At 47.1% G+C, this 17,388-nt stretch overlaps 1 protein-coding gene across 6 annotated transcripts in view; it reads left to right on the forward strand.

The window, feature by feature from the left end:
• ZNF592 (zinc finger protein 592) overlaps positions 1–17,388 on the forward strand; it is a 424,279-nt gene that overhangs the window by 115,740 nt on the left and 291,151 nt on the right. For 5 of the 6 annotated variants that reach the window (XM_078684936.1, XM_078684940.1, XM_078684942.1 and 2 more), the window contains one exon: positions 2,022–2,109. The gene's annotated coding sequence lies outside the window, so the exon portion shown is untranslated. Of the gene's footprint in view, positions 1–981; positions 1,134–2,021; positions 2,110–17,388 lie in introns of all 6 variants that reach the window. The other variant, XM_078684941.1, reaches the window with a different exon arrangement.

Below are 17,388 nucleotides of genomic sequence, written 5' to 3' on the forward strand. Positions count from 1 at the left end.
GTCCTAGAGGCCATGAATGCTATGTTATCCATGTGGCAAGCATTTACAGAACTTTTGCGGAGTGATAATACCAAAGGCAAGTAATGTGAGGATCTTTGGTCACATATTGGTAGTGATTTGAAAAAAGAACACTCTACTGCATTCTTAGATTTTTACTGGAAAGCATGACTGCTGTAGTGGACATAATAAAAAAACTAGAGTCTGAAAACACCCTTGTCTACCAAGTGTTCAGCATAGATGTGAAACATCTCCTTGAGAGTACGATGGGCAACACTTTTAGTGACTTTGGCACAGCAACATATTCCATGTTAGAGTGCTTGCCACTTGGTAAGCAAAGAAATGTTGAGGAGCTATTCTGGAACTTTCATTTTACAATGTATGAGAAATAGCCCTTCACCAACCATGGCATTTGAAGTCAATGAAGCCTCACTGTGGGTTTCTGCACAAGTTATACATCCTTTCCGTAAAGGGAAATGTTCTCTGGAATTTGAAAAGGGCTACCTCATTTTTGATTGCTTCAATAACTCCGAGGGCATATGCACCCAGTTCAATGCATATGTTGGAGAAGCTGTTGCAGAGAATCACAATCTTCAGGTGCACCAGTATTGGCATGGAGAGCTATGTCAGTGGCCAGAGTTAGCAAATTGTATACTGGCTATTTTGGTGTTGCCTAACTCAAGTGCCAATGTTGAGAGGGCCTTTTCACAGATAAAAATATATATGGGAAGGAAAGAGTGTGCGTGCATGACCAAAGACTCCCTGAAGAAGTATTGTATGGTGTACTATAAAAAGTTGAATTCGTAAAAATGTATTCGGACCTCATTTAAACTGTACATACACTGTCTATATACCATGCACTATCAGTGCAGAAAGCAAGCAATAACAAAAGCAAAAAGTTCCATAAACACCTGAAAAACACTGTTTCTGTTGTTTTTAATGGCAGGAAAATGTATAACCACTGATAACCGTTGTTTTTTTAAGGTATTGAAATCACTTGAAAACACTGGAAAAAAACACCATAATTTACCAAAAATAGAAACTGAAAACAGGGAAGCCTAACCATGATATATGAAACATCTGCAACTGGCTTTTCTAAGGGTCTCTGAATCATAACTCCAGAAGAGATCAAAGAGGTAGGCCCTGCCTAGAAATTTGTGCTGACTAGTCCCATTCATCTACCAACTTCTTGTGCTATGTAAAACTAGTGGCAATGCAAAATGGATCATTTTGGTCTCCTAACACCCATAGCCATATGGAACCCTACTATTAGCAATGCTTTACACAACATACACTCGGGCTGTCCGCTCAAGCATCTACATGTCTTTCACAAGTTAAACTTTATACAAGTGGAGCAGTAGGGTCAACATGTCTTCTGAACCAAAGAAGTAGTTCTGTTCAGTACTAAAGTTGCAACCACCTGCTAGAAAGCACGTTTGGTGCATTCCTCCAGAACCTGGTTTAGGACCTCAGTCTGAAATAGAGCATAGAACTCTGTGGGCATGTGTGATTACTGTGTAAGTTGGGCCATAAAATACCAGAGATCACATGCAGTTGGGTTACTAAGGCCAGGGGTACCTGTTCACCATGCAGGAGACAGTTCCGTCCCGACAGTATACTTTGCATGAAATAGAATAGGCACATTTTCAAAGGTTTTCATCTTTTGTTTGTTTTCATACAGATGTGCCTCGGAGCAGTAGAATTTTATTATATGGTTTAAAGGGACGACAGCAGAATGTTTATAGAAATTTGAGACGTAGTTCTCCCAGTTCTTTCACATTTTATATTACTGCTAATCAACATCTGTGTAAAGCAATTCATCTAGATTTTAATAGGTGGGAGGCCAATATATTTGATTTATTTCCCAATGTATACTGGTAAGTTACTGTTGAGTGTTTTTCAAAATGGTATTTTGGGAAATATATGTGAGCCTGTATTTAGGGTTAAATTGTATGGGAACTGAACTGCATAATTCCATCTGTGTGTTTGTGTTATCGGTAAGCTTTATCTTTTCTTCATTACAGGACGATCTCCAAGTAGAAACCTATCATGCAATGGGGTGCTACATTTGGCTGTCAATTCAATGAGAATTTACTGGAACTTGATTTTAAGGTAACTTTACCCACAGCAACTTTTCAAATTCCCACTTTTGCAAAATATTTTCTTTGTTATGGGTAGCAAAACCTTATGTAGTTATGCACTAAGGCCAACTACACCTTGTTCTTATAATGTCTTCTGGGATTCAGCCCAAAGCATCTTTATTACTGATGTAATTGTATGTAATATTCTGCATGATCTTATCCTCAGCTGTTGGTGTAATGCAGCTCATGAGGAAATGGAAACTTTATAGTGTTTCAACGATTTCTGGCCACATGGGGATGGAAGAGAGGAAAGTTATACATCTAAGATGACATCCAACCCTCTAGACATTCAGGAATTTATGGCCACCTGATAAGCATAGTTTACTGCCAGAATTTGATTTCAGACAGTTCCAGCTTCCCTTCAAGTGGAGTCGCAGTCTCGGTGCTGCTTCTCATTTGTCAGACTGTCTTGTATAAAGGTCTCGCAACAGTCAACAATTGTGGAGCATTAAGGAACAAAGATGGGTCCCAATTGTTCTTCCGCAACAAACTCATTCCAGTCCACCTAGTATTAAAACTTTGTTTTTACAGTACTTGCATCCAACAACGTGTATATTTGTAAGACTTGTCTGCCTTAGTGTGGTCCACCCCCACACACATTGTGCATTCACCCCTCCAATTTTTGTTCACCTCGTTTTTGATGCCTTTGGGACTCTATATACGTTACCACTGCTAATCAATGCTAAAGTGCCTGTGCTTCCTCCCCTACACGTGGTAGAATTGCCTTATGCCCAATTGGTATATTTATTTTACTAATAAGTCCCTAGTAAGTGGTACCATATGTACCCAGGGTCTTTAAATTCTACTAGTGTGCCTGCAGCACTGATTGTGCCACAAACTTACGTAGCCCTTCTAAACAAGCCTCAGGCCTGCAATTGCTGTCTGTGTGTGCAGTTTTAATTTACCATTTCAGCCTGGCAAGAAAAACCTCTTGCCAGGGCCAAACATTCCTTATTAATATACATGACCCTGATTTACATTTACTCAATTCTAGCATAGATACTTCAGGGCCAAACGCGCTGAACTCAGACAACATTCTAGGCAGGTCTAGAGTAGGTTTTAGCGTGATAGGAGACCCAGTTGGGGACAAAGAGGAGTAAATAGATTGCACTTTATTCTGAAAGAAAATAGATTTGTTCCTCACAAAGGGAAGCCAAGGGAACGATGGTACTATCCAAAGCCGTCGATGTAATAAAGTCTTAGACAATTTAAAAAACTTCTTTGACTGAATTGTCAGAGGACTTTATTTGGCTGGCAATATAGTCTCTGATGGCATTATGTTTTAGCCTATTATGAGAAAGTGCCATCTTTTTTTGCCTTGGCATGCCCCACTTTTTTTCTGACTGCTGATGTGCTTTGACTGAGTGTGCCCTGGGCTCCAGCCAACCATTTACCCAGGGCCTGTGTTCCTTCCCTAAAACTGTGTTGAAACTAAAACCCAATTGGCATCTCTGGCCACCTGTCAGCCCCTAGTAAATGGTACCCTAGGTACCCAGGGCATGGTGACCAGAGAAGACCCCTAAGGGCTGCAGCACTTATTGTGCCTCCCTTAGGGGCCCTGTACCCTGGCACCCACACACTGCCTTTGCAGGCTGAGTGCCTAAGTACAGAACTAAACAAAGAGTCGACATGACGCACATGCCTGTGTGGCATGCCCACACACCCACTGCCCTTGCATACATTAGTCACCCCTCTAGCTGGGTGCCCTATGCCAGTGGTGTGGGCACAGGTGCATGAACCCTGTGCCCCTACAGTACCCAGGGCCATTCCTGGGCACTGTAAGTGCAGTGATGCCATTAAGAGTATATGGTGCTGGGAGGTCGACATTACAAACTCCACAACACCATAATGGCTACACTGAAGACTGACAAGTTTGGTATCAATCTTCTCAGCACATTAAATCCACACTGATGCAAGTGTGGGATTTAATGAAAAATGTACCACAGAGGGCATCTTAGAGATGCCCCCTGAAACTTAACCCCAATCCACGTCTGGACTGAGAGGCTGCCTAGGCTGCCACACAGCAGACATGTTGCTGGACCCCTGGGTGGAGAGCCTTAAACAATGCACATCCTGGGCGAGGTGCTAAGTCTCCTCCCCAGGATGGTCAGGGGGAAGCTTCAAAGGCCTGCCGCCTCTGTGAGCTTCTCCAGATCATTTGCTGTACCCAGCAACTGGCCCCCACCAGTCCTGACCCCCACTCTGGCGGGAAAAACTACGTCAGAAAGGGACGTGTGCCAGCCTGTGCCAACCCCACCCCTCAGGTGGGGGAGACGAGGTAAAGCACGACCCCGGGTTCCGGCCATCTTGAAGATGGGGAGCCCTGCTCAATCACAGCTAGGCTCCTGCCCCCCTCCCACAGGAGAAGAGCAGGCTAGGGGGTGTACCCACCCCAGGACATTTGGTCCCTGCCCTTGCCCTACCTGTAACACCCCTAAATTCAGTATTTAGGGGCTCCCTGTACCTTCCTTCCTGAGATCCCGATAAGAAAGAAGAAAGAAAATCAAGAGGAAGAAGACCCGCCGTGCAGCTGCTAATAACCGGGTTACAACAACTGACTTGGCCCCAGCCCTACCAGCCTGTCGATCCTGGAACCTGCTCCTGCCTAAACCCCGGCTACTCCAGCGGAGAGCAACCTTGGGACACCCAGAGGACCTGCCTGCCTTGACCCTCTTGAAGATTGGGACTCCCATCAGCAGAGGCTCTGCTGCAACAACCCCCCTGGTTCCAGCCAGGAAGCTCCGGACCATCCCACTCTGCACCCGCCGAGCCCGGCCCATGCCCAAGTGATCCAAGACCACAAGGACATCCCCCCGGCGACTGGGACCCAAAGCCCAGTGCCCAAAGACCCTTTTCGACGAACCAGACCACGCCTGCAGACTCAGAACCAGGGACCCCGCCAACCGCGACCAGCTGAGGGTAAGCTTTTCCGACACCCAAAAACACCCCTGCACCCAGCGCCCTACAACTCCCTGCGCCTTTCTTTGGGGTACCTACCTGTGCTCCAAGATCCCAACTTACCTCTCGAAGTGGTGGTCGCCCCTGAAGAGTCTCCGTCCCCGAGCCTGCAGCCTTTGTTCATCTTTTACCTTTCCTGTTGAATAACATTGAGCATCCGACGGCTCAAAAGCACCCTGCACCCAGCCGCCCTAGTGCCGCTGGCAGTGCCACCTTTGTCCTATCCTACTCCCCCCTTTGCCCAGAGCAAGTAACCAGGAGCCCAGCTCCCACTGCCGCGTGGCCTGCTAGCCAGCAGCCCCCAACAACCAACCAGAGGCCCCCTGCCCCTCATTGGATAACATAGGGCCTAACGACCTCTGCACCCGGCCGCCCCAGTGCCGTTGAGGGTGAACCAACTGTACCTATCTGACCCTATGCTCAGAAACTTAACTTCACCAGCCCAGTACTCACCTGGAAACCGGTAACACACTTACCTGCCATTGGATAACATTGACTGGTTTGACTCGAAAAATCTTCTGTGTCTACTTTTGAAAACCTAAAATATTCATATAAAATCAACCGAATTCCGAAGTACTCACCTGTGATCAGGAGAGAAGCCAGTACTGTACCTTGTAGCCCAGTACTGAACCGCAAAAGTAATCCTTATCGGGTTTACTAGTAACCTGTATTTTCTCCATAGGAATCCATTGTCTGCTTTCTATGAAATTTCTTCTGTCTACTTTTGAAAACTAGAAAAATTCTTTAAAAATCATAAAAAATACTGAAACGTAATTACTTACCTGTTTTAAGTTGAGACCCCAGTGCTGGACCTAAGAGCCCAGTACTGGATTACAAAAGTAACAAGATCGTAGTTTACCTGCAACCTGAATTTTCTCCCATTGGATAACATTGCCAAATTTATGTTGAAAAGTTTCTAAGTGTGTACTTTTAAAATAGCTTTATGTTCCTGAAAAGAACTGCAATAACTAAAACGATTTTACAGCATAGACCCCAGGACTGAACCTAGGATCCAGTCCTGCAACTACCAAAGTAATCTACAAAGTAATCAACTGTGTTTAGATAGAAAAACCCATTGAGCTCAATTCTAAATTGTGTGTAGAATTGTATTGCCTACTGCAACCCCTGTACCTATTGTGTTTACGAAGTTTATTGCCTTTCCTCAAAGTACTCATCTGAGACCTCACATATTGAGAACAGTATATTTTGATACCTGTTGGTTCTAAAAATAAAACAACTATATCTTTGATATAAAAACAATTGGACTGGAGTTCAGTCTTTGAGTGTGTGAAACATTTTGCTGACTGAGTGGGTACAACAAATGCTTTACACTTTCCTCTGGTACTACCTTACTGCTCGACCAAGCTACCACTTTAGAGAGTAAGGTCACACCTGGCTTTAACCTCTGTTATACCTCTGGGGTTTGTGGACTATATACACACTGTACCTTATTCTGGTCCAGTATATATAGAGCCACTTTCTCACACCTATGGATTTTTTAAAAGTTGTTCTGTATGCACACTTAGCCTCAGGATCGTAGGCTTTGCGCCAGACACGCTCCAGCTTCTTACATAAGCTTTTCTCTACCCCGAGATTCGAGGTGAACCAGGGGGCCGAGGGTTTCTTCCTGGCGGATTTCACAGTCTTAAGCGGGGCAACTCTGTCCAAGGCTGAGGTGACCCAGCAATTGAAGGTACATGCATCCCTGCTATGATCACCCGACCGCTCAAGTGGTTCCGACTGTAACATGGGACCAACAGTCCCAGGGAAGATCTTTCTCCAGTCTCTCCTTTCTTCATACATGGTTTTGGCTTTATTGTGCCATGAAGTGCTAGTCCAGCTGAAAGGAACTAACCAATAGTCCGATCAAGTAAGAGGTAGCAGAGCCTCCACATTCAAGGTGGGATCATTTGTAAAAATAAGATCCAACATGTGGCCGGCCTTATGGGTGGGTGTACACACTTTTAAAACCAAATTCATGCCCTTAAGAGTGTCTGCCAGCTGAGTGGCTAGGGAGCAGTTGCTATTTTCCCTATGGACATTGAAGTCTCCACGGACTATAAAATTGGCATACCTCAGAGACAGGTCTGCAATAGTGCCATTTAGCTCAAGCAGGTGGCTGGTGAGAGTATCCGGGGGTCTATAGACCAGCAAACCTACAATGGAAAATGCAGAGGAGGTTTTAATACAAAAAGACGGTACCTCAATCATTCCAGTGCTATTAATTCTCTTGCTCAAGATTTCCCAGCCCTCTCTCAGAATCACAGCGAGACCCTTATGTTGCCAGCTTGGTTGGCAATGCCAATCTGAAAACCCACCGGCATCGCCAGCAGAATATCAGGATTGGAACTATCTCTTAACCACGTTTCGGTTAAAAACATAAGGTCCCACGTATTGGACTTCAACGCAAGCCAGACATCATCTGCTTGTTTTGATAGTGATCTACAGTTTATCGGGCAAGCTTCAAGTTCAGAGCTTGCGGCCATATGATGTACTATAGGTGTCTTTATAAGTGTGGTACACACGTTTTTCCACCCCTCTTTGTTCCTCAGAGAGAAGGTACAGCAATTGCAGTGTAGCTTCTGACCTAGCCAATTCTGGCAGTTCGGGTCGATAGCAAGATCAATGCAGGGAGGCCCAAGACAGCTCGATTTATTCAAGCTGCTCCCTGGTCCAGACTAAACTGGCCAAAAGATCCAGCGTGGCTGGTGATGCCCGTGGTCCGGACTCTGACTGGCACAGACTTGCTTGCTTTAGGCGCGCCCGCCACGCGGGTGCCATTAAATAGAAAATCTTGAGGTCGGGTGGAAACAACTAGACCACCGACCCAAGATGGCGCTTGTCAGTGTCTTACTAGGGGGACTGAAAATGGCCGCAATGCAAATAGGCGCAGATCTGCTGGAGAATGCTGAGCAGGGACAGAGGAGAACCCACCGCCCAACGTAGTCCCAGGTAAGAGAGCAAAGTATTGCCTCCTGCACCACGCAGTAAAAGGATCTAGCAGCAAAAAAAGCAACAGTCAGTAAAAACAACTACAACTATAGGTCATATATTAAAAACCTACTCCTCCCTGCAACACACAGTAGAGCAAAGAAAAAAAACAAAATGTAAAAACCTAAATTGCTAAGTACGTGGTAAAGACAGTAGTAGTTAGAACATAGACAAGAGTCCGCTGCGCGCCCGCCACACGGGTGCCATTAAATAGAAAACCTTGAGGTCGAGCGGAAACTAGACCGCCGACCCAAGATGGTGCTTCAGTGCCTTACTAGGGGGACTGAAATTGGCCGCAATGCAATGCAAATAGGCGCAAATCTGCTGGAGAACGCAGAACAGGGACAGAACAGAACCCATGGCCCAACAAAGTCCCAGGTAAGAGGTGGAGAGAGCAAAGTATGGCCCCCTGCAACAGGCAGTAGTGCACAGCAGGCTAAGTAAAAGGATCAAGCAGCGAAGACTAGCAGCGACAAAAGCAACAGTCAGTAAAAATGAGTACAGGTCATATATTAAAAACCTACTGCTCCCTGCAACACGCAGTAGAGCAGAGAATAAAAACAAAATATATAACTTTAAAAATTGCCAAGTACTTGGTAAAGACAGTAGTAGTTAGTACATAAGTAGTAGAGGCCCACCAGTGTCTACAAGAGTTCTCGGTTGCGGTTTTAGTCCACAAGTTCTCCACCTGCCCTAGCCTAAAATCACTTGGCCTGGAAATAGTAGGCTTTCTAGGCAACATACTGAAAGTTAATATCACTCTGTCACCCCAGCTTATGTTTCTGGGTGTAGATGAATTGGATAGAGGGGCTGGGGAATGCCTAATCTTTGTCACTGTGTCGGTTTTTAGGCTTTCTTTAGCTTCAGCATGGCTTGATCCTCTTCCCCCGACCTTTCAGCAGTGGAAGGAACGCTTCTCTTCCAGAGGATCCTCATCAATAGTCTTAAGCATTGAATATTCCTGCCCATGTGCGGGACCCCGGAAACAATATAAAAATATATATGTAAAAACACATATATCTAGCTCCACATATATGTACGTACATATATTATTTTTCTCATACCAATGCAGCCCCAAAAAGAGGCTAACACAATGTAAAACCTTGTACATGTACTGCAATTATAAAGGAAACAAAGAACACATTAAATCAAATATCCTTTGAATTTTGTGTTTTAATGAGTAAAACCAATCATAACTCCTGAAAATTGCTCATAAAAAGACATTGTTAGCCTCAGGCTGCATTGAAAAGCAATAACATAGAAAATGAAAGCATTTTCAACAAAAAACTGAAACTGTGCCTTTAAGGCAGCCCTGACCCCAGGCTTTCCATCATGCCTCAGGGGTGACAGTTAGGTCAGTTGTTCTTTCCGGCTCCTTCTGTCAGGACCCTGGTTAACAGCTCCCACCTTTTTTTGACTTTCTGTCAGAATTACTTGGTGTTTTCTTCAATTTTGTTATCTCACTCGACGGGTTTTTACCCTAGAGAGATAGTTAGACCTTTTTTGGGTTAATTTTTTGTCAAAATGCCTAAGGCTCTTTTTGACACCTCCCCTGTCTGTGGGCATGAGAAGGCTTGGTCAGATACACATTCAGTGTGTATTCGCTGTCTACCTGACTCTCATGAGGTAGCATCTTGTGTCCACTGCCAGTCCTTGTCATCCAGAACTATCAGGAACAGAGAAAGAAGCAGGATTTATGGACTTTCTGAGAGAGGTAGGTCTCCAAAGAGACTTCAGAAGCGGTCGACAAAAGTCCCGACCTGCTCTCCTTCGGCGTCGGGATCGGCGTCGAGGTCTCCAACGACGAAGAAGGTGTAGTCTTCAGCGACGAAAGTCAAGAAAACTCCGCTGCCGTCAACCGGGCGATGTGCAGCGTCGAGAAAGAGGTCACCGTTGAAGCAGGGCGGCTCAACGTCGAGACCTCCGTCGTCGAAGGCTCAGGTAGAGTTTTCAACGTCGAAGCCTCCGCCGTCGCCTAGTCATCGGCGCTCGGCGTCGAGGCTGCCTCCGTCGTCGTCTGGCTATCGACGCTCGATGTCGAGGCATCCTCCGTCGTCGCCAGGTCATCGGCGATCGACGTCGAAGCAGCCTCCGTCGTCTCCAGGTCATCGGCGATCGACGTCGAAGCACCCTCCATCGTCGCCAGGTCATCGCCGATCGACACCGAAGAAGCGATCGACCTCGAAGCATCCTCCGTCGTCGCCAGGTCATCGGCGATCGACGTTGAGGGATTCTCCGTAGACGACCCATCGGCACTCGTCGTCGAGGCATTCATCGTCGTCGAAGGACCATGGTAGTTCGACGTCGAAGCTACCTCCTTCGGCGTCGCACCATCGATGCTCGACGTCGAGGCATTCACAAACGTCGGCAGGACACTCGCCGTCGAGAGATGTACAAAGTTCGACGTTGGAAAAGCCTTTATGGACTTCACCTTCTCGGAAGTCGACGTCGAGGCATGGGACTCCAGTGGTTCAGCCGCCATCAGTGGCGCAGCCGTCTCTAAGGTCGTCTGGATCCCCTTCAGCTGCGGAGGATGACCAAGGCTCGCAAGTGAGTGACAATCACTCTGCCAAGCGGAAGAGGTCTCCAGAGCAGAGGGACTCTCGCAGTCGCTCCAGGTCTGCGGCTGGCTCAGGTTCGGACTCTGGCCCGGATTTAATTATTTATAAGTCGGGCAGCGAGGAATCCAGGCATTCGCAAAGGGATGCAACGCCTCCATCATACTCTCCAGTGAAGGATTCAGCTCCAAAGTCGCCTACTGTCAGGCTTTCACCGAGATGGTACAAGCCACTTCATCACTGGGCTAAGGACAAGGAAACAGCGTATCGGATGCAGCAGCCGCTCTCTAGGCCTAGAGAACGGTCACGCTCTCCGGTGAGGCAAAGAGAAAGATCACTCTCTCCAGTTCGCCAGAGAGAAAGATCACGCTCTCCAGTTCGCCAGAGGGACAGGTGACGCTCCCCAGTTTGCCAGAGGGAAAGATCACGCTCCCCAGTTTGCCAGAGGGAAAGATCACGCTCCCCAGTTTGCCAGAGGGAAAGATCGCTCTCCCCAGTTCGCCAGAAGGAAAGATCACGCTTCAAGGTGCGAACCAGCAGGCGTAGATCACGATCAAGTAGCACAAGGAGAGAGCGAAGAACTCCTACTTCTTCTTCCTCGACCCGTTCTCACAGAAACTACTCTCCTACCCTAACAGACTCTCCTTCAACGAGAGTATCTCCAATTGATGATATCTTCACTTTTCAGGACATACTTGGTAGGGGAGCTCTTAAGCTGGGAGTTACCTTAAAAGCTCCGCAGATGAAGACCTCAGTAATTTTTTAAACACTACAGCATAGGTCTGCACCCAAACCTCTTCTGCCTTTGGTGCCGGGGATTATAGAGCCAGTTATGGACATCTTCTTAACCCCAGCGACGGTCAAAGCGGTTCCTGCAAGGATTCTTAAGAAGTACAAATCTCCAGAGGACGATCCGCTATTCCTCAGAGCTGATCCTCCCCCGGACTCAGTGATTATCGCGGCGGCGAGGAAGTCCAATGCAATCGCCTCATCTTCCACTGTGCTCCCGGATAAGGACAGTAAGGTGCAAGACTCGTGGGGAAGGAGGGTCTGCAATACATCAGCGGCTTTTCTCAAAGTTGCCAATGTGGAAGCCCTCTTGGGGCTTTATGACCGATCCCTCTGGGATTCTCTGTAGCTCCCAGCAGAGGATCGTAAGGACTTTGAAGAAATCCTCCTGGAAGGCAGTCAAGTCTCCAACCAGGTGATAAGCGTCGCAGCGGATGGAGCTACCCTAGCAGCTCATGGGTATGCTCATGGGTTAACGGCAAGGAGGTCATCATGGTTACGCCTAACTGCTTTGAAACCAGAAGCCCAAGCGCGCATATTGAACTTGCCTTTTTCAGGTGTTTCATTGTTTGGCACAAGTGCGGACGAAGAGATGCAGCGCATGAAGGCAGAGCTGGAAACTCTCAAGGCGGTAGGTCTTGAGAAGAAGAAGGAGTTCAAGAAGAGATTTCGCTCCTTCAACAAGGGCTCTACAAAGCAGCGGGTTCAAACCCCGAACTGGCAGAAGAACCACGATCAGCAGGGGCAGCAAAAGTCCCAGTACAAAGGAAAGCGTAATTACAAGGGAGGAAATATTCAACGCCAAGGCAACAACACCGGCAAGACTCAATCCAAGCAATGAGTCGTCTCTTCCCCCAGCGCCGTGGACCACTCCAGTGGGGGGAAGCCTGGCAAATCATTTGGAAGAGTGGCAAAGCATCACAAAAGACAGATGGGTGATGTCTACGCTTCAGAATGGGTACTGTCTTCGTTTCAATCATCTGCCTCCACAGGTTCCCCCGATGTCAACATCAAATCATCAGCTGCACCTACTGCAAAGAGAAGTCGCCACTCTACTCGAAAAGTCAGCTATCGAGGGAGTGCCGGTCTCTCAGAGGGGAAAAGGGGTGTACTCCCGTTATTTTCTGGTCAAGAAAAAAGGACAGAAGGCAGAATATAGACCCATTCGGAAAGTAGAATGCGGGGTCCCCCAGGGCTCATCACTTTCCCCCCTTCTGTTTAATCTTTATATTTCTCCCCTCATTTTTATGTTACAGCAACTGGAGGTCACCGTATTTAACTACGCGGACGACCTCCAGTTAATCTTCAATCTTTCCCATTCACCTTCATCTGCCCTAAATGTCCAAACCATCATGATCCTTATCCAAGACTGGATGAACTGCAGCCACCTCAAACTCAATCCGGACAAGACCGAATTGATCTTGACCGGAGGTGGCTGCAGTCCATGGACCCCTTCCTTCTGGCCCTCTTCCCTTGGTACTCCCCCACTCCCGGTGACCAAAGTAAAAACCCTGGGAATTTATCTTAATCCCCAACTCACTGTTCACCCACAAGTCAATTCGGTGGTCTCTTCTTGTTTTTTTTCTCTTAGGGTAATTAGGAAGGTTTCTCGTTTTTTCACCCCCCCAGCTCTAAAAATCATCATGTTAGCCATGGTTCTATCCCGTATAGACTATGGAAACATAGTCTATAACGGAGCTCCTGCATACCTGACTCGCTGTCTACAACTGGTGCAGAATCAGGCGGCTCGCCTGATCCATGGCTTACCCCGATACCACCGAGTCACACCTTTACTTAAATCGCTGCACTGGCTCCCGGTCAGAGAACGTGCCCTATTCAAACTTGGTTGTCTTGTATACCAGGCTAGATCGGGCACTGCTCCTCAGTTCATCTGTTCCCTTATCAAGCCATATTGTCCAGGCAGAGAACTTCGCTCAGCCCACTTGGCCCTTCTTACCATCCCTCGCTTTAAAAAGCAAAGGGCTGGCGGAGCGAGGTTCGCAGTCCTGGCCCCAATCTTCTGGAATTCCCTCCCTGTCACACTTCGCACCTCACTGTCTTATCCTCTGTTCCGAAAAGAGCTAAAAACTTTCTTGTTCACACAAGCGTATCCGACCTAATTCTCATCTGCCGTTTGGCCACTGATCAACACTAGCGCCATGAAACCGCGTGGTATGCGAGCGCTGAATAAATAATTTTAAATTCAAATTCAAATTCAAAATTCAAATTGCGAACACTAAATCTGCACGTCAAAAAGGAAAGATTCTGCATGTTGGCGCTTCACCAAATATATCCACATCTCAGGAAGGGAGATTGGATGTGTTAGCTGGACTTTCAAGATGCTTATTTTCATGTTCCAATACACCCCAGTCACAGAAGATTTCTTCGGTTCAGGGTGGGGACCTCCCACTATCAGTTCAAGGTCCTACCGTTTGGGTTGAAGTCGGCCCCTCGGGTGTTCACAAAGTGTGTTGCAGTGGTGGCAGCTGCTCTACGCCGCAGAGGGGTCTTCTTGTACCCATACTTAGACGATTGGCTGGTGAAAGGTCCTTCCCCAGTCAGCTCTGCCAGAGACTAGGGCTACATGTCCACTTCGGAAAGTCAGTCATTCAGCCCACCCAGAGGATCCCCTTCCTTAGAGCTCTGCTAGACTCCGAAGCAGGAAAAGTGTTTCCTTCGGAGGAGAGACAATCATCAATCACCCAAAAATGTCAACTGATTCTTCGCGGCAAGGCTCAGAAAGTGCGCAGGATTGCCTCCCTGCTAGGGTCGATGGCGTCTTGCATCTTCCTGGTCCCGAATGTCAGACTTCGAATTCGGCCTCTTCAGCAGGATCGGGAGGACAAGTGGGATCAGCAATCGGCTCGCTGGGACGATTACATCACCATCTCAGACGCAGCTCGAGCTTCTATTCCGTGGTGGACAAAAGCTCAGAATATGCAGGTGGGAGTCCCGTTCCACCAACCTCCCCCTGTGCAAACACCGATCACGGACGCTTCCCTGCTGGGCTGGGGAGCGCACATGGGCCCACTGCAGGTGCAAGGTCAGTGGTCACACAAGGAAAGCACTTACCATATCAACATGCTGGAGCTGAGAGCAGTCCACCTAGCTCTAAAAGCATTCCTCCCCTCAATCCAAGAGGCATCGGTGCTCGTACAGACGGACAACACCACCACGATGTACTACTTGAACAAGCAGGGGGGGAACGCGCTCCCGGACGTTGTCGTTGGAAGCGCAGAGGATCTGGCATTGACTTCTGGCTCGCAGGCTGTCTGTCACGGCGGTTCACCTTCCAGGAGAGCAAAACGTGAGGGCAGACGCTCTAAGCCGTCATTTCGACGACAAGGAAGACTGGGTTCTTCACGACGAAAGGGTAGAGGAACTTTTTCAAGCCTGGGGTCGCCCCACCATAGACCTGTTCGCGGATGACCAAAACGCCAAATGCCGAAGCTTCGCCTCCAGGTTCCAGCGGCCAGGCTCGAGAGGGAATGCTCTTTTGATCGACTGGTCAAACGAATTTGTGTACGCCTTTCCACCTCTCCCGTTGATTCCGAAGGTGGTGAGCAAGCTAACACACTGGTGCACAACAAAGATTCTGATTGCTCCCGATTGGCCGAGGCAGTGGTGGTACACGGACCTGCTTCACCAGTCAGTGACTCCTCACAAGAGGCTACCATGCAGGCCGGACCTGTTGTTCAAGATGGACGGGAGGATCTACCATCCCAACCTTCCGTCACTGAGCTTGGCAGCATGGCTCCTGAGGTCATCCAATACGGCCATCTAGGTTTGCCAGAGGACTGCATGTTCATTCTGAAAGATGCAAGGCGTCCGTCCACCAGACATTCGTATGCATGCAAGTGGAAGAGATTCTATATGTGGTGTATACAGAATAGTCATGATCCGATCAAATGTCAAGAAGAAGCAGTTCTTCCTTATTTGTTGTATCTGGCAAAAGCAGGTTTAACATTTAATTCCATCAAGGTACACCTAGCGGCCATAACAGCTAATAGGCGGTCACCTTCTCAAACCTCTTTTTTCCAGCTAACATCTGTCAAGGACTTCCTGCAAGAGTTGAAAAAAGTATACCCTCCAGTGCGTCCTCCTTCTCCACCCTGGGAGTTGAACCTGGTGCTATCAAAGTTAATGGGTCCTCCTTTTGAACCCATTCACAAAGCTACTTTACAACATCTTTCATGGAAAGCGGCTTTTTTGGTGGCTATCACGTCAGCTCGCAGAGTGAGCGAGATTCAAGCCCTCTGTACATCAGAACCCTATACGGTGTTCCATTTGAATAGGGTGGTGCTGCGGACGCATCCATTTTTTCTGCCTAAAGTGGTGTCAGATTTTCATGTAAATCCGACCATTGCTCTGCCCACTTTTTTTCCAAACCCCTCTACTCCAGCTGAGAGGGCTCTGCATTCTTTAGACCTGAAAAGGGTTTTAAAATTCTATCTTGACAGGTCTAAAGTGATTCGTCATTCTGATCATCTTTTCGTTAACTCTGGATCGATCAGGACAGGCCATGCTGCCTCAAAACGTTCCATTTCCAGATGGATCGTTTCATGTATTAAACTTGCTTACCAGCTAGCGCAAAACCCCCTGTGGTTTTCTCCCAAGGCGCATTCCACCAGGGGAAGAGCTGCGACTGCGGCCTTTCTCAATAATGTGCCCATGTCTGAGATCTGTAAGCGGCGACCTGGCGGTCCGTCCATACATTTACCAGACATTATTGTCTTGATTCTGACACGAGAGCAGATACCCAAGTAGGCCAAGCCTCCTTGCAGAATCTGTTTAACAGCCAGTCTGGGCTGTGATGTTGGGTCTTTTAAGGTAGAAGATGTACTTCTCATTTACCTGCAGGTGGTTGTTGGGCTTGCTATTCTATTCAGTGCTTATGACTATTGATGAGGATCCCCTGGAAGAGAAGGATAAGTTACTTACCTGTAATCCTAGTTCTCTTCCAGGGGTATCCTCATCAAAGTCATAAGCAACCCACCCGCCTCCCCAGGTAAATGAGAGCTGTACGTTTTTTATATTTGTATTTAGCCCTGACATCAGGGTTATGCAAAGAACAACTGACCTAACTGTTCACCCTGTGGCATGATGGGAAGACTGCGGTCAGGGCTTCCTTAAAGGCACAGTGCCAGTTTTTTGTTGAAAATGGTTTCATTTTCTATGTTATTGCTTTTCAATGCAGCCTGAGGCTAACAATGTCTTTTTATGAGCAATTTTCAGGAGTTATGAGTGGTTTTACTCATTAAAACACAAAATTCAAAGGATATTTGATTTAATGTGTTCTTTGTTTCCTTTATTATTGCAGTACATGTACAAGGTTTTACATTGTGTTAGCCTCTTTTTGGGGCTGCATTGGTATGAGTAAAAATAATATATGTACGTACATATAAGTGGAGCTAGATATGTGTTTTTACATTTATATTTTTATATTGTTTCCGGGGTCCCGCACATGGGCGGGAATATTCAGTGCTTATGACTTTGATGAAGATACCCCTGGAAGAGAACTAGGATTACAGGTAAGTAACTTATCCTTCATGTATATCTATAATCGGCACTTTATGAACGGAAGGGCAAGAAGGAAAGGATTAAAGGGGGGCTAGTCTTGACCTGGGTTTGGTGACTGTTTCATCTTTTGTGTCCCCAGCACCACACTATCTACTAGAACAAAAGAGTAACTCCTCGTGTGTGTCCACCATTTGTCCTTTAAAATCGGCTTCCCCTTTGAAACTCACTTTTTAGGCTCATTCCCTGAATGCTTCCTACTAGAGAGAGGTAACACCTCTTCCAATGGCAGGCCTTTGTTGTGTCCTTTCCTGCAAGTCATTCACATGTTTCTCGAGGAGTGCAGAAGGGTGTCTTGTGGCCAGCAATTCTAAATGACTACTGGAAAACTTGGGCAACAGAGTGGCAGCTTTCTAAAGTTACCTTTGTAAAGTTGC

The sequence above is a fragment of the Lissotriton helveticus genome, chromosome 3_2, assembly GCF_964261635.1.
Source record: "Lissotriton helveticus chromosome 3_2, aLisHel1.1, whole genome shotgun sequence".
NCBI lineage: Eukaryota > Metazoa > Chordata > Amphibia > Caudata > Salamandridae > Lissotriton > Lissotriton helveticus.